This window comes from Montipora capricornis, chromosome 8 (assembly GCF_036669925.1).
Source record: "Montipora capricornis isolate CH-2021 chromosome 8, ASM3666992v2, whole genome shotgun sequence".
In the NCBI taxonomy this organism is placed as follows: domain Eukaryota; kingdom Metazoa; phylum Cnidaria; class Anthozoa; order Scleractinia; family Acroporidae; genus Montipora; species Montipora capricornis.
The window spans coordinates 22,973,727-22,981,226 of NC_090890.1; the positions used below are offsets into that span (position 1 = coordinate 22,973,727).

The 7,500-nt window shown below is 38.3% G+C and overlaps 1 protein-coding gene across 1 annotated transcript in view; it reads right to left on the reverse strand.

Moving 5' to 3' along the window:
- Positions 1-4,268, reverse strand: part of LOC138059001 (uncharacterized) — an 8,897-nt gene extending 4,629 nt beyond the window's left edge. The window contains exon 1 of the mRNA XM_068904487.1: positions 3,763-4,268. The gene's annotated coding sequence lies outside the window, so the exon portion shown is untranslated. The remainder of the gene's footprint in view (positions 1-3,762) is intronic.
- Between the last annotated feature and the right edge of the window lie 3,232 nt (positions 4,269-7,500).

A 7,500-nucleotide genomic window follows, 5' to 3' on the forward strand; every position in this document is an offset into this window, starting at 1 on the left:
GCAAATCTCTAACTTTCAATAAGCGGGCCTGAAACTCTTTCTGTTAAAAAATAAAAAAAAGAAAATTATTAGAAGTCTTGTAAAGGATTAGTGGCTGAGGGCAAATACAATGCACTGTCATTTTGATGTCTAACGTACTGCGTGAATCGTTAAAAATGCATATGTAGACTGAGAAACATATCAATATTGTATTTTAAAGTATTCAAAACAGGTACCATACCTTTGCTTATTGAGAAGAATTTATTCAAACAATGCCAACTGAAACTACCTATGTAGATTATGGCAGTTTCAGAGTTCTCTGTTCAATCCAAATTGTGTGTCTACCGTAAATCCTCTATTAAGCCTCCCCTCTCTCTAATAAGCCCCCCTCTCCAATAACCCCCCCCCCCCCCCCCCCTTCTCTATTAAGGCCTCCCCTCACCTGTATTCACCAAAAAAGTTAACGATTAACGTGGACTGATCAGTTATGGTTTATTCAGGCTGGAAGTTTATATTTTTATAAGTTAATTAACAATTATTGGATGAGGTTGAGCATGTTAGCGATAATTATCAAGGCCAAAGTTTGTGTTATCTGCTGAAGCCGAAGGCTGAAGCGATAATTATCAAGGCCAAAGTTTGTGTTATCTGCTGAAGCCGAAGGCTGAAGCGGATAACACAAACTGAGCCCTTGATAATTATCGCTAACATGCGAAAACCGAATTCAATAATTGTTTTATTATGTATATTCCTGAGCTGAGCTCCGCCATGACAAAACTGATCAAACTGCTGGTTAGTGTGTTAGGTGACGTCACTTCTGCATGCATAAAGCTATTGTCTGTAGGTATGACGTCAATTCTACATATATAAAATCTATTGTTTGTAGGTATGACGTAAGAGAAACAGAGCAAGCAAGAATTAGCTGCGTGCTTATAGCCAATCAAAATCGAGCTGGTGACACCAATGTATAATAATACAAGTAAGCATTCTCATAACAATTACCGAAGAACATGAGGCCGAAAGCACATGTTTGGAGAAGAAGAATTTTTTTTTGTTACTTTTAGGCTCCCACAAGTGAATTAAGTACTTTTCACAGCGACTTTAATTGTACAACACGTAAGTCTACTCTGTCTGATACCACGGTTTTTTTGCTACAGGTGATGCTTTTCGCTAAATTAAATAAGCCCCCCCCCCCCCACTCTCTATTAAGCCCCCCCCTCAAAAGTGTTTGACAAAATAAGCCATCTGGGGGGCTTAATAGAGGATTTACGGTATATGGGTTTGTTCAAGTTGCATTGTAACCGGACTGTGGTTTCTTTATGCAATTAAGATAATGAATATTTCTGTGTTCCGTTTTTAAATTTTTCTTTTTCCCCTGGGCTTCTACAAGTGATAATAATGAAATCAAACCTCTATATTAATGCCAAATGTTCATAAAGCAAATGCATTACAAAAAACGATTTAAAATAGAATTTGTGCAGATTTTCTTTGAATGCACACAAAAGAACTAAATAAATTATTCATGAAGCACGGTTGCTTTATGGCAGTATTTTACAGAGCATCTTACTTCCCTGTGTCACTGATCAGTTTCAATGTCTGTTACAAGCATGGAAAAGAAAAGCAAAACGGAACAAACCACAAAAATTATTTATTGACTGTGGTTTCAGTTATTATTATTTTAAATACATTTCAACATACCTGTCAACTACGAGATGAGCTTTGTCTACCACAATTCCTCTAACTTTGTGGTTAGATTCACGTGTATTGAGCAGTTTGGACACCTCGGGATCGCAGTGTAAAAATGAAATGGAAATGGACACTGCTCAACATTTCCACAAGACCATCGAGTGAAATCTTCCTTATCCACACCTCCTGGTTAGGCGACTTTCCCTCATCTTGAAATTTTTGATTTCGAAATCAATCTTTAATGGGTTTACCCTCGGTAAGAAAACGCAGACTGCAGACTGCAGACCGGGGGTAAAATGCAGACTGAGGTTATAATTTAACCGTTGAAAAAGCCCAAACCCATTGGAAATGCTAACAGTTAAGCCTAAATATTGTTTTAGGCCTAATTAGGCCTAAGGTTAGCATTTCTAAGGGGTTTGGGCTTTTTCGACAGTTACGTTATAACCTCAGTCTGCATTTTACCCCTGGTCTGGAGTCTGCGTTTTACACTGACCGGTTTACCCCTCAAATAAACAAAATAGCAACAATCGTCGACGTTTTTCCTTCAGGTGGTCCAACGAAAGTCGTACCATAAAAACATCTTTGTCAGCAATAACAACGGATTTCAAAACTTCATACTGCTTTTACTTCATTTGAAGGTCGGAAGAACCTAAATGTCCTAAGGCCAAACGTAACGCTTCGTTAAAAAGATCACTTAACCTAACGGCCATTTTCACTCTGAAATCCTGCGACTGCGCAGTCCGCGGACTGAAAATTGGTACCAGCCAGAGCTTGCCAGAGCTCGCCAGAGCTATTGCCAGAGCTGATCAGAGCTCTCGATCCATGGCCCCTGCCAAGAGGATCGCAACTCTGGGAAAAACATTGTTGGGGCCACGCAAGCCCAATACATATGGTCTCCATGGAGACAGCCATGCATTTGTCAGTTTACAAAGTCTTATGGGTCGTATCCTTCCCTTAATACACTGCACGTCCTTCCATTTGTTAGGAGTTGTTGCACTTTTTGCACACCACTGTCAACAACAGGAAACATCTGTCGAACAACTCCCAACAATCGTTGCGTCCGTTTGCAAGGAGCTTTAGATCTCACTTCTACCTTTAATATTCAGCGGGCCCTTGCATAAAAAGACCCCGTATTCGAATGAACTCCGTTTCATGATGTTCTTCCAAATTCATGTTCTGGTTATACCGGTGCACTCAACCAAATGGCTTTGTTCCAGAGTTCTTTAGACGTTACCATCAGAACGTATAACAAAGTCAAAGCGATAGCTCGCATTGGGTGAAAAAAAAAAACTCTAACGAATTAATATTTTTGCCAATCGGCCTCCCGTTGTCATTAGCATATTCTAGTTCGAAAGTTATTAATTTGTTTGGCAAAATATTTAAACAACGAGAAAAAATTTAATCTAGATATGCAAAATCTGTTCGCAGAGGACAAGCAACCGAAAAAATGATACTTTACACTGAAATACAGTAGGTACTGGGACTATAAAAAAATTTCATCATTCGCTGACTGGCATTGGAAGGCAATATCAGAATGCTCTTAACGGCATCGACAAGGCTAAAAAATAATACTTCCTTTGATATAATTTAAATTGGAGTCTTACTGTAAAAATTTCAATGTATTACCATGAGCCCAAATGCGAAACCATCTACGAATACATCATTTAATTGTTTGTTTTATGTCTGTTCTTTTAACACTGTAACTGGAGTAAATTTAAATTGCTTTGGTCCAAGGACGGCGTATATAAATCAGCTTAGCTTCAATCGAAAAGTGTCGCTGAAAAGCTTTTCTTGTAGTTGGTGTCAATGAATTTGAGTTCTTTGTATAGTCGATGAAAAACAACGCATTTGCCCTTCGACGCGAACCTAGAAGCCCACGTTTAAACTTCGCCAAAATGCTATACTCTCGCACAACACAAATTTGAATTTGCCTCAAGCGTTTGTGTTTGATAAAACCTCTTGAAGCACATTCATTTTATTGAATATAATGTGCGACAAATCTCTTAAATGTGAAGGATGACTTAGAGATTCAAACGTTTGTTCGTAACAACTAAATACACTTACAGTACGACGCCGCTGAAAAATATTGCCATCTCTCACCTTGATTATTTGAAGTTAGTTGCTGGCGCTTCGAGACTTCAGGGCCTTCGCCTCCTGTAAATTATCTTTACTAGCTTTAATTTGTCTGCGATTTTCATTCCCTCTTCTTCATTAAGTGTTTTGAGTCAGAGTTTCAATAGGTATTGCAATAGGGCAGCTGTTTGCAAAAGACACCGGCAAGTTACCATAGGCCGCTGGTGTGATCAAACTCAGCAGGTGATTTTTATACCTTTTAATTGCTTTTCATAGTTTCTTCGAGTTTAATCTCCGCCTAATTACACCGGAGCTTGACGTCCGAATGATGCGAAGCAGCGGCGGATTACAACTCCAAACAAAAAATTGTACCTGGAAACGACGTTCGTTTTTAGCCTTTGTTTTAATTTTGTGTCTGCACATTCTCGTTGACGAGCCAGAAAGTCAATTGAACTATTTTTAGAACTCTGACGTCTAATGGCGTAGAAAACATGACATCGCAACATGCCTAAACCAGCATACTACGCAGTTATTTATACGTTTCTATATACAGCAGGTTAATTGAAATGTTTTTAAACTGACTAATTCCGACAAAAAGAAAAGAAAACAAATTGAAGAAATAGTTTAGGACTACGTCACCACTGTTTTTAACTTTCAACTTGAGTATAAAGAAACATCTTGTTATTAAAATTTTAAAGAAATTCGATGAATGACATCTCTCAACAGGTCGAAAAATGACTACCAGTTTTATTAGTTAACTTTAAGCTTTTCAAAATAAAAGTTCGCTTAACTCTTTTCTTCACGATAAGGAGTTTTAAAAACATAGCCATACATTTTTAATAGCGGAGCTCCGCGCGCGCCGAAGGCGCGCGCGGGCGGAGCACCATACTTAAGAAAATATGGTAACCCATCGATGTGAGAAAATTTGGTTTTATAGCCATGACGTCATAAACGTCCGTACGTACAACGTACGTACAATGTACGTCCGTACGTCCGTCCGCCCCTTCATGTATGCCAATGTGACCAGTACACGTAACCATATCACGGGCTCAAGTTTAGAGCTCATCCAGGAGGCAACACTCCATTTGACACCGTAACGACAGGGCTTAAAAACGGCTGATTGGTCGAGAGGTTATGACGTAAAAAATGCCCCTCTCATGAAATGCGCATGCGTTCAGTTTAGAATTCATGATCTTTACATGGCGTTCACTGTTGTGTTTCTGCGGAATGCATGAGCATTTAGGAAAAATTCTACTGTACATTTGCCTGAGTCGAAATTTATCATGTTGTAGATCCTGATACTTAGAACATAGTTTTGGGCTATTTAGTGAACAGATGGATATGAGGACAACACGTATTCTGTGTAAACAACCATGGTTGCGATTGTTGGTTGTGAGCTTTTAATATTTGAGTGGTTTTTAGAAAAGCCATTTGTTATGAAGATCAGAGAAGTCTTTTCCATCATGAAGGAATGGATTGGTCGCATTTGCCTTTGGCGTTGTTTCAACATGCACAAGCTCCTTGGCTTGTCAGTGATAGATACGAGCTGTCTTTCGACAAAATCATTATCTCCTCCTTTGTTTGTTTCTGTCATCATCTTGATCATCGTCACTATCGCTACGTTCATCCTCATCTGCAAGGTATCTAAAACAAATATTTATTGTAAAGGTTTTCTTGGTTAAATGATTATAGTTAGCGCCTGCTAATATTGTTGAATTTTGATTCATGAAGTCACTTTGATTTTTCCTAATTTCCCTGCATTAAAAACCTCGAGGCTTCACGGACAGCTTACAGTCGGTGTAATTTGTAGAAATAAAAATTGAGGCACATGTATGTCATTGTTTACTACTGCCACATTCTGCATGTTACTGTAGGACTTCCCCTATCTAAGCATTTTATTGCAGTACTCGATAATTTGGACATTTACAATTAAATGTGCACGTTGTATCTTCTACACTGTAGCTAAAGTATATGAGAATAAACGATATTTTCATATCATTAAATTATGTGGTTATTGTTACTTTCTCTTTTTTATACATCAGATTTTCGCAACTTTTCTTGGTATCAGTCATTTTAATTGTTTTGTACGCTGGGGACGATGTGGCCATGTATGTTAATTCAAAAATTGATTAATGTGGCTCTTAATGTAAGTGCTCCAGTATAGCTTCAATTGACACTCCTCCTCTATACTGTTTGATTGTACCAGTTTTGGACACGCCAGGGACAACACGATGGAATTTTTGACATTCTGCTGGTCATGTGATGGCTAAAACAGATGGCTGTATGTCCATGAGACTAGTGCACATGTGCCAGGCAGTAGTTGTGGTACATGGGTGTTGTTGTGCATGGATGAAGTGGATGTCGTCCTCGATGAGCATGATAAATGTTTTTTTCCCCACATAGAGCAGCCAATAACATTGTGTAAAAATATATTCAGCATCACAATTTCCCCCATATACAAGATTAGACGATTAACTGATATACAACAACATGCACACAATCCCTTCACTTTGCAGTCAAACCAGCTCAAGCGTTCCTCTGACGAGCAGATTAATGAGTTCATTATTGCAGATTTGATTTCAGGAATCATTTCAACAATCTGGTTTTCGGATGAGTGATGCAAAACTCAATCAAGCCTCAGGTCAAAACTTGAATTTTGATTGGATTATTGCTTGCTTCCGGTGCCAGGCCAGCGTGAGAATTTGACAGGTGTAGCAATTTGCATAATCTGCCAAGGTCGTAACAAGCGTGATTTGCCTTTATTTTAAAATTAATTTCTCTATCTCATCTGTAATTCAAAAACATGGTGTCTCAAGTTTGAGGATACTGGTAAGATTACGGTAATGTTGCTAGAGTGAAATGACAGTTGTTTGGAAGATTATGCAAATCAGTAAACCTGTGAAATTCCCACGGCAGCCTGGCACCGGGAGCCAGCAATATTCCAATCAAAATTCGAGTTTTCAACTGAGGATTGAGTTGAATTTTGCACTATTCATTCGACAAACAGATTATTCAAATGGTTACCGATATAAAATTTGCAATAATGAACTCGTGAATCTGCTCATCAGAGGAACGCTTGAGCTGTTTTGATTGTAACTTTCTCAGTAACCTGGTTAACACATGCTTATCCCTTGCATTACATATACTTGTAACTGAATGTTATTCAATTGTTATTGTTGTGTAGTATATTTTGGAATGTATGCCTCAGTTGCTTCCCTTAGTATTTTACCAATTTCCATTTGGTTTTTTTTTGGCAAGTTCAGTTTAGTAGTTATGCAATGAATTTGGGTAAACAAGATACCACATCACTTGTCCAGCCATAAGGGAATTGTAGAAAGCTCCACCAAACTTTAACACTTTGATGCCCAAACCGGCCTAAGCTGGCCAGACTTAGTATCTTACTCTGTCTAATGCCAGAGTATTTTACTCTGTCTAACGCCAGACGATTTTACTCGTCAATGGGGAACCCCTGGGAGCCAGTGGGTTAAATTAAGACCGTTGGCCTTTTGTAGTCTGTTATTTTTCTGTTGAACAGACCAACATTTTATTAGAATTTGTTCTTAATGACAAATGTCTTCTGTTCAATTTACATTTCATGTGAAGCTGTTTTTTGTTATCAAGCATTTAGTTGACTCATATTTACATATGCTGCCCGCCAGAGTCTTTTCACCTATATGCCCTTTAAATTAATTTGGGTTTCCTATTCGTTGAGTATAATTTCATAAATGCATCACAGAACTTCCTTTGTTTAAATGTTTGAACATT